Below are 10,000 nucleotides of genomic sequence, written 5' to 3'. Positions count from 1 at the left end.
TGAAAAAATTAATGTAAAATGTAATAGAAAAGAATGTTATGGCTGCATAAAAATACCTACAGCACCTGGTATTCCCAGGTGGTCTCCCATCCAAGTACTAACCAGGCCCAACACTGCATAGCTTCCAAGATCAGACAAGATTGGGCATGTCCAGTGTGGCTTGCCTGTAAGTGCTCAAAAACATTAACTTTAGACCTCTTTTACTTCTTAACTCAAGTAAATTCAATGATAAGTTGAAAAATGAAATGTAAAATGTAATAGAAAAGAACGTTATGGCAGTATAAAATTACCTACAGCTCCTGGTTTTCCCAGGTGGTCTCCCATCGAAGTACTAACCAGGCCCAACACTGCATAGCTTCCCAGATCAGACGAGATTGGGCATGTCCAGTGTGGTTTGGCTGTAGGTGCCCAAAGCCTTAACTTTAGACCTCTATTACTTCTTAACTCAAGTAAATTCATTGATAAGCTGAAAAAATTAAATGTAAAATGTAATAGAAAAGAATGTTATAGCAGTATAAAATTACCTACAGCACCTGGTATTCCCAGGGGGTCTCCCATCAAAGTACTAACCAGGCCCAACACTACATAGCTTCCAAGACCAAACAAGATTGGGAATGTCCAGTGTGGTTTGGCTGTAGGTGCTCAAAAACATTAACTTTAGACCTCTTTTACTTCTTAACTCAAATAAATTCATTGATAAGTTGAAAAAATTAAATGTAAAATGTAATAGAAAAGAATGTTATGGCAGTATAAAATTACCTACAGCACCTGGTATTCCCAGGTGGTCTCCCATCCAAGTACTAACCAGGCCCAACACTGCATAGCTTCCAAGTTCAGACGAGATTGGGCATGTCCAGTGTGGTTTGGCTGTAGGTACTCAAAAACATTAACTTTAGACCTCTTTTACTGCTTTACTCAAGTAAATTCAATGATTAGTTGAAAAATGAAATGTAAAATGTAATAGAAAAGAATGTTATGGCAGTATAAAATTACCTACAGCACCTGGCATTCCCAGGTGGTCTCCCATCCAAGTACTAACCAGGCCCAACACTGCATAGCTTTCAAGATAAGACGAGATTGGGCATGTCCAGTGTGGTTTGACTGTAGGTGCTCAAAAACATTAACTTTAGACCTCTTTTACTTCTTAACTCAAGATAATTCATTGAAAAGTTGAAAAAATGTAATGTAAAATGTAATAGAAAAGAATGTTATGACTATATAAAATTACCTACAGCACCTGGTATTCCCAGGTGGTCTCCCATCCAAGTACTAACCAGGCCCAACACTGCATAGCTTCCAAGATCAAACGAGATTGGGCATGTCCAGTGTGGTTTGGCTGTAGGTGCTCAAAAGCATTAACTTCAGACCTCTATTACTTCTTAACTCAAGTAAATTCATTGATAAGTTGAAAAATTAAATGTAAAATGTAATAGAAAAGACAGTTATGGCAGTATAAAAGTACCTACAGCACCTGGGATTCCTAGGTGGTCTCCCATCCATGTACTAACCAGGCCCAACACTGCATAGCTTCCAAGATCAGACGAGATTGGGCATGTCCAGTGTGGTTTGGCTGTTGGTGCTCAAAAACATTAACTTTAGACCTCTATTACTTCTTAACACAAGCAAATTCATTGATAAGTTGAAAAAATTAATGTAAAATGTAATAGAAAAGAATGTTATGGCTGCATAAAAATACCTACAGCACCTGGTATTCCCAGGTGGTCTCCCATCCAAGTACTAACCAGGCCCAACACTGCATAGCTTCCAAGATCAGACAAGATTGGGCATGTCCAGTGTGGTTTGCCTGTAAGTGCTCAAAAACATTAACTTTAGACCTCTTTTACTTCTTAACTCAAGTAAATTCAATGATAAGTTGAAAAATGAAATGTAAAATGTAATAGAAAAGAACGTTATGGCAGTATAAAATTACCTACAGCTCCTGGTATTCCCAGGTGGTCTCCCATCGAAGTACTAACCAGGCCCAACACTGCATAGCTTCCCAGATCAGACGAGATTGGGCATGTCCAGTGTGGTTTGGCTGTAGGTGCCCAAAGCCTTAACTTTAGACCTCTATTACTTCTTAACTCAAGTAAATTCATTGATAAGCTGAAAAAATTAAATGTAAAATGTAATAGAAAAGAATGTTATAGCAGTATAAAATTACCTACAGCACCTGGTATTCCCAGGGGGTCTCCCATCAAAGTACTAACCAGGCCCAACACTACATAGCTTCCAAGACCAAACAAGATTGGGAATGTCCAGTGTGGTTTGGCTGTAGGTGCTCAAAAACATTAACTTTAGACCTCTTTTACTTCTTAACTCAAGTAAATTCATTGATAAGTTGAAAATATTAAATGTAAAATGTAATAGAAAAGAATGTTTTGGCTGTATAAAATTTCCAACAGGTACTGGTATTCCCAGGTGGTCTCCCATCCAAGTACAAACCAGGCCCAACACAGCAAAGCTTACAAGATCAGACGAGATTGGGCATGTCCAGTGTGGTTTGGCTGTAGGTGCTCAAAAGCATTAAATTTAGACCTCTATTACTTCTTAACTCAAGTACATTCATTGATAAGTTTAAAAAATTAAATGTAAAATGTAATAGAAAAGAATGTTATGGCAGTATAAAATTACCTACAGCACCTGGTACTCCCAGGGGGTCTCCCATCCAAGTACTAACCAGGCCCAACACTGCATAGCTTCCAAGATCAGACGAGATTGGGCATGTCCAGTGTGGTTTGACTGTAGGTGCTCAAAAACATTAACTTTAGACCTCTTTTACTTCTTAACTCAAGTAAATTCATTGATAAGTTGAAAAAATGTAATGTAAAATGTAATAGAAAAGAATGTTATGGCTATATAAAATTACCTACAGCACCTGGTATTCCCAGGTGGTCTCCTGTCCAAGTACTAACCAGGCCCAACACTGCATAGCTTCCAAGATCAGACAAGATTGGGCATGTCCAGTGTGCTTTGGCTGTAGGTGCTCAAAAACATTAACTTTAGACCTCTTTTACTTCTTAACTCAAGTAAATTCATTGATAAGTTGAAAAAATTAAATGTAAATTGTAATAGAAAAGAATGTTTTGGCTGTATAAAATTACCTACAGCACCTGGTATTCCCAGGTGGTCTCCCACCCAAGTAGTATCCAGGCCAAACACCGCATTGCTTCCAAGATCAGAAGATTTTGGGCATGTCCAGTGTGGTTTGGCTGTAGTTGCTTAAAAACATTAACTTTAGACCTCTATTACTTCTTAACTCAAGTAAATTCATTGATAAGTTGAAAAAATTAAATGTAAAATGTAATAGAAAAGAATGTTATGGCTGCATAAAATTACCTATAGCACATGGTATTCCCAGGTTGTCTCCCATCCAATTACTAACCAGGCTCAACACTGCATAGCTTCCAAGATCAGACGAGATTGGGCATGTCCAGTGTGGTTTGGCTGTAGGTGCCCAAAGCCTTAACTTTAGACCTCTATTACTTCTTAACTCAAGTAAATTCATTGATAAGCTGAAAAAATTAAATGTAAAATGTAATAGAAAAGAATGTTATAGCAGTATAAAATTACCTACAGCACCTGGTATTCCCAGGTGGTCTCCCATCAAAGTACTAACCAGGCCCAACACTGCATAGCTTCCACGATCAAACAAGATTGGGAATGTCCAGTGTGGTTTGGCTGTAGGTGCTCAAAAACATTAACTTTAGACCTCTTTTACTTCTTAACTCAAGTAAATTCATTGATAAGTTGAAAATATTAAATGTAAAATGTAATAGAAAAGAATGTTTTGGCTGTATAAAATTTCCAACAGGTACTGGTATTCCCAGGTGGTCTCCCATCCAAGTACAAACCAGGCCCAACACAGCAAAGCTTACAAGATCAGACGAGATTGGGCATGTCCAGTGTGGTTTGGCTGTAGGTGCTCAAAAGCATTAAATTTAGACCTCTATTACTTCTTAACTCAAGTACATTCATTGATAAGTTTAAAAAATTAAATGTAAAATGTAATAGAAAAGAATGTTATGGCAGTATAAAATTACCTACAGCACCTGGTATTCCCAGGGGGTCTCCCATCCAAGTACTAACCAGGCCCAACACTGCATAGCTTCCAAGATCAGACGAGATTGGGCATGTCCAGTGTGGTTTGACTGTAGGTGCTCAAAAACATTAACTTTAGACCTCTTTTACTTCTTAACTCAAGTAAATTCATTGATAAGTTGAAAAAATGTAATGTAAAATGTAATAGAAAAGAATGTTATGGCTATATAAAATTACCTACAGCACCTGGTATTCCCAGGAGGTCTCCTGTCCAAGTACTAACCAGGCCCAACACTGCATAGCTTTCAAGATAAGACGAGATTGGGCATGTCCAGTGTGGTTTGACTGTAGGTGCTCAAAAACATTAACTTTAGACCTCTTTTACTTCTTAACTCAAGTTAATTCATTGATAAGTTGAAAAAATGTAATGTAAAATGTAATAGAAAAGAATGTTATGACTATATAAAATTACCTACAGCACCTGGTATTCCCAGGTGGTCTCCCATCCAAGTACTAACCAGGCCCAACACTGCATAGCTTCCAAGATCAAACGAGATTGGGCATGTCCAGTGTGGTTTGGCTGTAGGTGCTCAAAAGCATTAACTTCAGACCTCTATTACTTCTTAACTCAAGTAAATTCATTGATAAGTTGAAAAATTAAATGTAAAATGTAATAGAAAAGACAGTTATGGCAGTATAAAAGTACCTACAGCACCTGGGATTCCTAGGTGGTCTCCCATCCATGTACTAACCAGGCCCAACACTGCATAGCTTCCAAGATCAGACGAGATTGGGCATGTCCAGTGTGGTTTGGCTGTTGGTGCTCAAAAACATTAACTTTAGACCTCTATTACTTCTTAACACAAGTAAATTCATTGATAAGTTGAAAAAATTAATGTAAAATGTAATAGAAAAGAATGTTATGGCTGCATAAAAATACCTACAGCACCTGGTATTCCCAGGTGGTCTCCCATCCAAGTACTAACCAGGCCCAACACTGCATAGCTTCCAAGATCAGACAAGATTGGGCATGTCCAGTGTGGCTTGCCTGTAAGTGCTCAAAAACATTAACTTTAGACCTCTTTTACTTCTTAACTCAAGTAAATTCAATGATAAGTTGAAAAATGAAATGTAAAATGTAATAGAAAAGAACGTTATGGCAGTATAAAATTACCTACAGCTCCTGGTTTTCCCAGGTGGTCTCCCATCGAAGTACTAACCAGGCCCAACACTGCATAGCTTCCCAGATCAGACGAGATTGGGCATGTCCAGTGTGGTTTGGCTGTAGGTGCCCAAAGCCTTAACTTTAGACCTCTATTACTTCTTAACTCAAGTAAATTCATTGATAAGCTGAAAAAATTAAATGTAAAATGTAATAGAAAAGAATGTTATAGCAGTATAAAATTACCTACAGCACCTGGTATTCCCAGGGGGTCTCCCATCAAAGTACTAACCAGGCCCAACACTACATAGCTTCCAAGACCAAACAAGATTGGGAATGTCCAGTGTGGTTTGGCTGTAGGTGCTCAAAAACATTAACTTTAGACCTCTTTTACTTCTTAACTCAAATAAATTCATTGATAAGTTGAAAAAATTAAATGTAAAATGTAATAGAAAAGAATGTTATGGCAGTATAAAATTACCTACAGCACCTGGTATTCCCAGGTGGTCTCCCATCCAAGTACTAACCAGGCCCAACACTGCATAGCTTCCAAGTTCAGACGAGATTGGGCATGTCCAGTGTGGTTTGGCTGTAGGTACTCAAAAACATTAACTTTAGACCTCTTTTACTGCTTTACTCAAGTAAATTCAATGATTAGTTGAAAAATGAAATGTAAAATGTAATAGAAAAGAATGTTATGGCAGTATAAAATTACCTACAGCACCTGGCATTCCCAGGTGGTCTCCCATCCAAGTACTAACCAGGCCCAACACTGCATAGCTTTCAAGATAAGACGAGATTGGGCATGTCCAGTGTGGTTTGACTGTAGGTGCTCAAAAACATTAACTTTAGACCTCTTTTACTTCTTAACTCAAGATAATTCATTGAAAAGTTGAAAAAATGTAATGTAAAATGTAATAGAAAAGAATGTTATGACTATATAAAATTACCTACAGCACCTGGTATTCCCAGGTGGTCTCCCATCCAAGTACTAACCAGGCCCAACACTGCATAGCTTCCAAGATCAAACGAGATTGGGCATGTCCAGTGTGGTTTGGCTGTAGGTGCTCAAAAGCATTAACTTCAGACCTCTATTACTTCTTAACTCAAGTAAATTCATTGATAAGTTGAAAAATTAAATGTAAAATGTAATAGAAAAGACAGTTATGGCAGTATAAAAGTACCTACAGCACCTGGGATTCCTAGGTGGTCTCCCATCCATGTACTAACCAGGCCCAACACTGCATAGCTTCCAAGATCAGACGAGATTGGGCATGTCCAGTGTGGTTTGGCTGTTGGTGCTCAAAAACATTAACTTTAGACCTCTATTACTTCTTAACACAAGCAAATTCATTGATAAGTTGAAAAAATTAATGTAAAATGTAATAGAAAAGAATGTTATGGCTGCATAAAAATACCTACAGCACCTGGTATTCCCAGGTGGTCTCCCATCCAAGTACTAACCAGGCCCAACACTGCATAGCTTCCAAGATCAGACAAGATTGGGCATGTCCAGTGTGGTTTGCCTGTAAGTGCTCAAAAACATTAACTTTAGACCTCTTTTACTTCTTAACTCAAGTAAATTCAATGATAAGTTGAAAAATGAAATGTAAAATGTAATAGAAAAGAACGTTATGGCAGTATAAAATTACCTACAGCTCCTGGTATTCCCAGGTGGTCTCCCATCGAAGTACTAACCAGGCCCAACACTGCATAGCTTCCCAGATCAGACGAGATTGGGCATGTCCAGTGTGGTTTGGCTGTAGGTGCCCAAAGCCTTAACTTTAGACCTCTATTACTTCTTAACTCAAGTAAATTCATTGATAAGCTGAAAAAATTAAATGTAAAATGTAATAGAAAAGAATGTTATAGCAGTATAAAATTACCTACAGCACCTGGTATTCCCAGGGGGTCTCCCATCAAAGTACTAACCAGGCCCAACACTACATAGCTTCCAAGACCAAACAAGATTGGGAATGTCCAGTGTGGTTTGGCTGTAGGTGCTCAAAAACATTAACTTTAGACCTCTTTTACTTCTTAACTCAAGTAAATTCATTGATAAGTTGAAAATATTAAATGTAAAATGTAATAGAAAAGAATGTTTTGGCTGTATAAAATTTCCAACAGGTACTGGTATTCCCAGGTGGTCTCCCATCCAAGTACAAACCAGGCCCAACACAGCAAAGCTTACAAGATCAGACGAGATTGGGCATGTCCAGTGTGGTTTGGCTGTAGGTGCTCAAAAGCATTAAATTTAGACCTCTATTACTTCTTAACTCAAGTACATTCATTGATAAGTTTAAAAAATTAAATGTAAAATGTAATAGAAAAGAATGTTATGGCAGTATAAAATTACCTACAGCACCTGGTACTCCCAGGGGGTCTCCCATCCAAGTACTAACCAGGCCCAACACTGCATAGCTTCCAAGATCAGACGAGATTGGGCATGTCCAGTGTGGTTTGACTGTAGGTGCTCAAAAACATTAACTTTAGACCTCTTTTACTTCTTAACTCAAGTAAATTCATTGATAAGTTGAAAAAATGTAATGTAAAATGTAATAGAAAAGAATGTTATGGCTATATAAAATTACCTACAGCACCTGGTATTCCCAGGTGGTCTCCTGTCCAAGTACTAACCAGGCCCAACACTGCATAGCTTCCAAGATCAGACAAGATTGGGCATGTCCAGTGTGCTTTGGCTGTAGGTGCTCAAAAACATTAACTTTAGACCTCTTTTACTTCTTAACTCAAGTAAATTCATTGATAAGTTGAAAAAATTAAATGTAAATTGTAATAGAAAAGAATGTTTTGGCTGTATAAAATTACCTACAGCACCTGGTATTCCCAGGTGGTCTCCCACCCAAGTAGTATCCAGGCCAAACACCGCATTGCTTCCAAGATCAGAAGATTTTGGGCATGTCCAGTGTGGTTTGGCTGTAGTTGCTTAAAAACATTAACTTTAGACCTCTATTACTTCTTAACTCAAGTAAATTCATTGATAAGTTGAAAAAATTAAATGTAAAATGTAATAGAAAAGAATGTTATGGCTGCATAAAATTACCTATAGCACATGGTATTCCCAGGTTGTCTCCCATCCAATTACTAACCAGGCTCAACACTGCATAGCTTCCAAGATCAGACGAGATTGGGCATGTCCAGTGTGGTTTGGCTGTAGGTGCCCAAAGCCTTAACTTTAGACCTCTATTACTTCTTAACTCAAGTAAATTCATTGATAAGCTGAAAAAATTAAATGTAAAATGTAATAGAAAAGAATTTTATAGCAGTATAAAATTACCTACAGCACCTGGTATTCCCAGGTGGTCTCCCATCAAAGTACTAACCAGGCCCAACACTGCATAGCTTCCACGATCAAACAAGATTGGGAATGTCCAGTGTGGTTTGGCTGTAGGTGCTCAAAAACATTAACTTTAGACCTCTTTTACTTCTTAACTCAAGTAAATTCATTGATAAGTTGAAAATATTAAATGTAAAATGTAATAGAAAAGAATGTTTTGGCTGTATAAAATTTCCAACAGGTACTGGTATTCCCAGGTGGTCTCCCATCCAAGTACAAACCAGGCCCAACACAGCAAAGCTTACAAGATCAGACGAGATTGGGCATGTCCAGTGTGGTTTGGCTGTAGGTGCTCAAAAGCATTAAATTTAGACCTCTATTACTTCTTAACTCAAGTACATTCATTGATAAGTTTAAAAAATTAAATGTAAAATGTAATAGAAAAGAATGTTATGGCAGTATAAAATTACCTACAGCACCTGGTATTCCCAGGGGGTCTCCCATCCAAGTACTAACCAGGCCCAACGCTGCATAGCTTCCAAGATCAGACGAGATTGGGCATGTCCAGTGTGGTTTGACTGTAGGTGCTCAAAAACATTAACTTTAGACCTCTTTTACTTCTTAACTCAAGTAAATTCATTGATAAGTTGAAAAAATGTAATGTAAAATGTAATAGAAAAGAATGTTATGGCTATATAAAATTACCTACAGCACCTGGTATTCCCAGGAGGTCTCCTGTCCAAGTACTAACCAGGCCCAACACTGCATAGCTTCCAAGATCAGATGAGATTGGGCATGTCCAGTGTGCTTTGGCTGTAGGTGCTCAAAAACATTAACTTTAGACCTCTTTTACTTCTTAACTCAAGTAAATTCATTGATAAGTTGAAAAAATTAAATGTATATTGTAATAGAAAAGAATGTTTTGGCTGTATAAAATTACCTACAGCACCTGGTATTCCCAGGTGGTCTCCCACCCAAGTAGTATCCAGGCCAAACACCGCATTGCTTCCAAGATCAGAAGATTTTGGGCATGTCCAGTGTGGTTTGGCTGTAGTTGCTTAAAAACATTAACTTTAGACCTCTATTACTTCTTAACTCAAGTAAATTCATTGATAAGTTGAATAAATTAAATGTAAAATGTAATAGAAAAGAATGTTATGGCTGTATAAAATTACCTATAGCACCTGGTATTCCCAGGTTGTCTCCCATCCAAGTACTAACCAGGCTCAACACTGCATAGCTTCTAAGATCAGACAAGATTGAGCATGTCCAGTGTGGTTTGGCTGTAGGTGCTCAAAAACATTAACTTTAGACCTCTTTTACTTCTTAACTCAAGTAAATTCAATGATAAGTTGAAAAATGAAATGTAAAATGTAATAGAAAAGTATGTTATGGCAGTATAAAGTTACCTACAGCACCTGGTATTCCCAGGTGGTCTCCCATCCAAGTACTAACCAGGCCCAACACTGCATAGCTTCCAAGATCAGATGATATTGAGCATG

At 37.8% G+C, this 10,000-nt stretch overlaps 6 non-coding genes and 29 pseudogenes across 6 annotated transcripts; all 35 read right to left on the bottom strand.

Moving 5' to 3' along the window:
- Positions 1–53: 53 nt before the first annotated feature.
- Positions 54–172, bottom strand: LOC148493971 (5S ribosomal RNA; annotated as a pseudogene).
- Positions 173–287: 115 nt separating this feature from the next.
- LOC148493970 (5S ribosomal RNA) lies at positions 288–406 on the bottom strand (annotated as a pseudogene).
- Positions 407–521: 115 nt separating this feature from the next.
- LOC148493969 (5S ribosomal RNA) lies at positions 522–640 on the bottom strand (annotated as a pseudogene).
- A 116-nt stretch (positions 641–756) lies between these two features.
- On the bottom strand, positions 757–875 carry LOC148493968 (5S ribosomal RNA). The gene has a single exon (XR_015871506.1). It is a non-coding gene; the product is annotated as a 5S ribosomal RNA (ribosomal RNA).
- Positions 876–990: 115 nt separating this feature from the next.
- Positions 991–1,109, bottom strand: LOC148493967 (5S ribosomal RNA; annotated as a pseudogene).
- A 116-nt stretch (positions 1,110–1,225) lies between these two features.
- Positions 1,226–1,344, bottom strand: LOC148493966 (5S ribosomal RNA). The gene has a single exon (XR_015870640.1). It is a non-coding gene; the product is annotated as a 5S ribosomal RNA (ribosomal RNA).
- Positions 1,345–1,459: 115 nt separating this feature from the next.
- Positions 1,460–1,578, bottom strand: LOC148493965 (5S ribosomal RNA; annotated as a pseudogene).
- A 115-nt stretch (positions 1,579–1,693) lies between these two features.
- LOC148493964 (5S ribosomal RNA) lies at positions 1,694–1,812 on the bottom strand (annotated as a pseudogene).
- Positions 1,813–1,927: 115 nt separating this feature from the next.
- LOC148493963 (5S ribosomal RNA) lies at positions 1,928–2,046 on the bottom strand (annotated as a pseudogene).
- A 115-nt stretch (positions 2,047–2,161) lies between these two features.
- Positions 2,162–2,280, bottom strand: LOC148493962 (5S ribosomal RNA; annotated as a pseudogene).
- A 351-nt stretch (positions 2,281–2,631) lies between these two features.
- LOC148493961 (5S ribosomal RNA) lies at positions 2,632–2,750 on the bottom strand (annotated as a pseudogene).
- Positions 2,751–2,866: 116 nt separating this feature from the next.
- Positions 2,867–2,985, bottom strand: LOC148493960 (5S ribosomal RNA; annotated as a pseudogene).
- Positions 2,986–3,336: 351 nt separating this feature from the next.
- LOC148493959 (5S ribosomal RNA) lies at positions 3,337–3,455 on the bottom strand (annotated as a pseudogene).
- Positions 3,456–3,570: 115 nt separating this feature from the next.
- Positions 3,571–3,689, bottom strand: LOC148493958 (5S ribosomal RNA; annotated as a pseudogene).
- Positions 3,690–4,040: 351 nt separating this feature from the next.
- LOC148493957 (5S ribosomal RNA) lies at positions 4,041–4,159 on the bottom strand. The gene has a single exon (XR_015871146.1). It is a non-coding gene; the product is annotated as a 5S ribosomal RNA (ribosomal RNA).
- Positions 4,160–4,275: 116 nt separating this feature from the next.
- LOC148493956 (5S ribosomal RNA) lies at positions 4,276–4,394 on the bottom strand (annotated as a pseudogene).
- Positions 4,395–4,510: 116 nt separating this feature from the next.
- On the bottom strand, positions 4,511–4,629 carry LOC148493955 (5S ribosomal RNA). Its single transcript, XR_015870638.1, has one exon. It is a non-coding gene; the product is annotated as a 5S ribosomal RNA (ribosomal RNA).
- A 115-nt stretch (positions 4,630–4,744) lies between these two features.
- On the bottom strand, positions 4,745–4,863 carry LOC148493954 (5S ribosomal RNA; annotated as a pseudogene).
- A 115-nt stretch (positions 4,864–4,978) lies between these two features.
- Positions 4,979–5,097, bottom strand: LOC148493953 (5S ribosomal RNA; annotated as a pseudogene).
- Positions 5,098–5,212: 115 nt separating this feature from the next.
- LOC148493952 (5S ribosomal RNA) lies at positions 5,213–5,331 on the bottom strand (annotated as a pseudogene).
- A 115-nt stretch (positions 5,332–5,446) lies between these two features.
- Positions 5,447–5,565, bottom strand: LOC148493951 (5S ribosomal RNA; annotated as a pseudogene).
- Positions 5,566–5,681: 116 nt separating this feature from the next.
- Positions 5,682–5,800, bottom strand: LOC148493950 (5S ribosomal RNA). Its single transcript, XR_015871505.1, has one exon. It is a non-coding gene; the product is annotated as a 5S ribosomal RNA (ribosomal RNA).
- Positions 5,801–5,915: 115 nt separating this feature from the next.
- LOC148493949 (5S ribosomal RNA) lies at positions 5,916–6,034 on the bottom strand (annotated as a pseudogene).
- Positions 6,035–6,150: 116 nt separating this feature from the next.
- On the bottom strand, positions 6,151–6,269 carry LOC148493948 (5S ribosomal RNA). The gene has a single exon (XR_015870635.1). It is a non-coding gene; the product is annotated as a 5S ribosomal RNA (ribosomal RNA).
- Positions 6,270–6,384: 115 nt separating this feature from the next.
- On the bottom strand, positions 6,385–6,503 carry LOC148493947 (5S ribosomal RNA; annotated as a pseudogene).
- Positions 6,504–6,618: 115 nt separating this feature from the next.
- On the bottom strand, positions 6,619–6,737 carry LOC148493946 (5S ribosomal RNA; annotated as a pseudogene).
- Positions 6,738–6,852: 115 nt separating this feature from the next.
- LOC148493945 (5S ribosomal RNA) lies at positions 6,853–6,971 on the bottom strand (annotated as a pseudogene).
- A 115-nt stretch (positions 6,972–7,086) lies between these two features.
- On the bottom strand, positions 7,087–7,205 carry LOC148493944 (5S ribosomal RNA; annotated as a pseudogene).
- A 351-nt stretch (positions 7,206–7,556) lies between these two features.
- On the bottom strand, positions 7,557–7,675 carry LOC148493943 (5S ribosomal RNA; annotated as a pseudogene).
- Positions 7,676–7,791: 116 nt separating this feature from the next.
- LOC148493942 (5S ribosomal RNA) lies at positions 7,792–7,910 on the bottom strand (annotated as a pseudogene).
- A 351-nt stretch (positions 7,911–8,261) lies between these two features.
- Positions 8,262–8,380, bottom strand: LOC148493941 (5S ribosomal RNA; annotated as a pseudogene).
- Positions 8,381–8,495: 115 nt separating this feature from the next.
- LOC148493940 (5S ribosomal RNA) lies at positions 8,496–8,614 on the bottom strand (annotated as a pseudogene).
- Positions 8,615–8,965: 351 nt separating this feature from the next.
- Positions 8,966–9,084, bottom strand: LOC148493939 (5S ribosomal RNA; annotated as a pseudogene).
- Positions 9,085–9,200: 116 nt separating this feature from the next.
- Positions 9,201–9,319, bottom strand: LOC148493938 (5S ribosomal RNA; annotated as a pseudogene).
- Positions 9,320–9,904: 585 nt separating this feature from the next.
- The window catches only part of LOC148493937 (5S ribosomal RNA), a 119-nt pseudogene continuing 23 nt past the window's right edge, over positions 9,905–10,000 (bottom strand).

Source organism: Taudactylus pleione, unplaced genomic scaffold (genome assembly GCF_031769625.1).
Source record: "Taudactylus pleione unplaced genomic scaffold, aTauple2 ptg000550l, whole genome shotgun sequence".
In the NCBI taxonomy this organism is placed as follows: Eukaryota; Metazoa; Chordata; class Amphibia; order Anura; family Myobatrachidae; genus Taudactylus; species Taudactylus pleione.
Note: the sequence above shows the minus strand (reverse complement) of the source record. Positions and strands in the feature narration are given on the sequence as shown.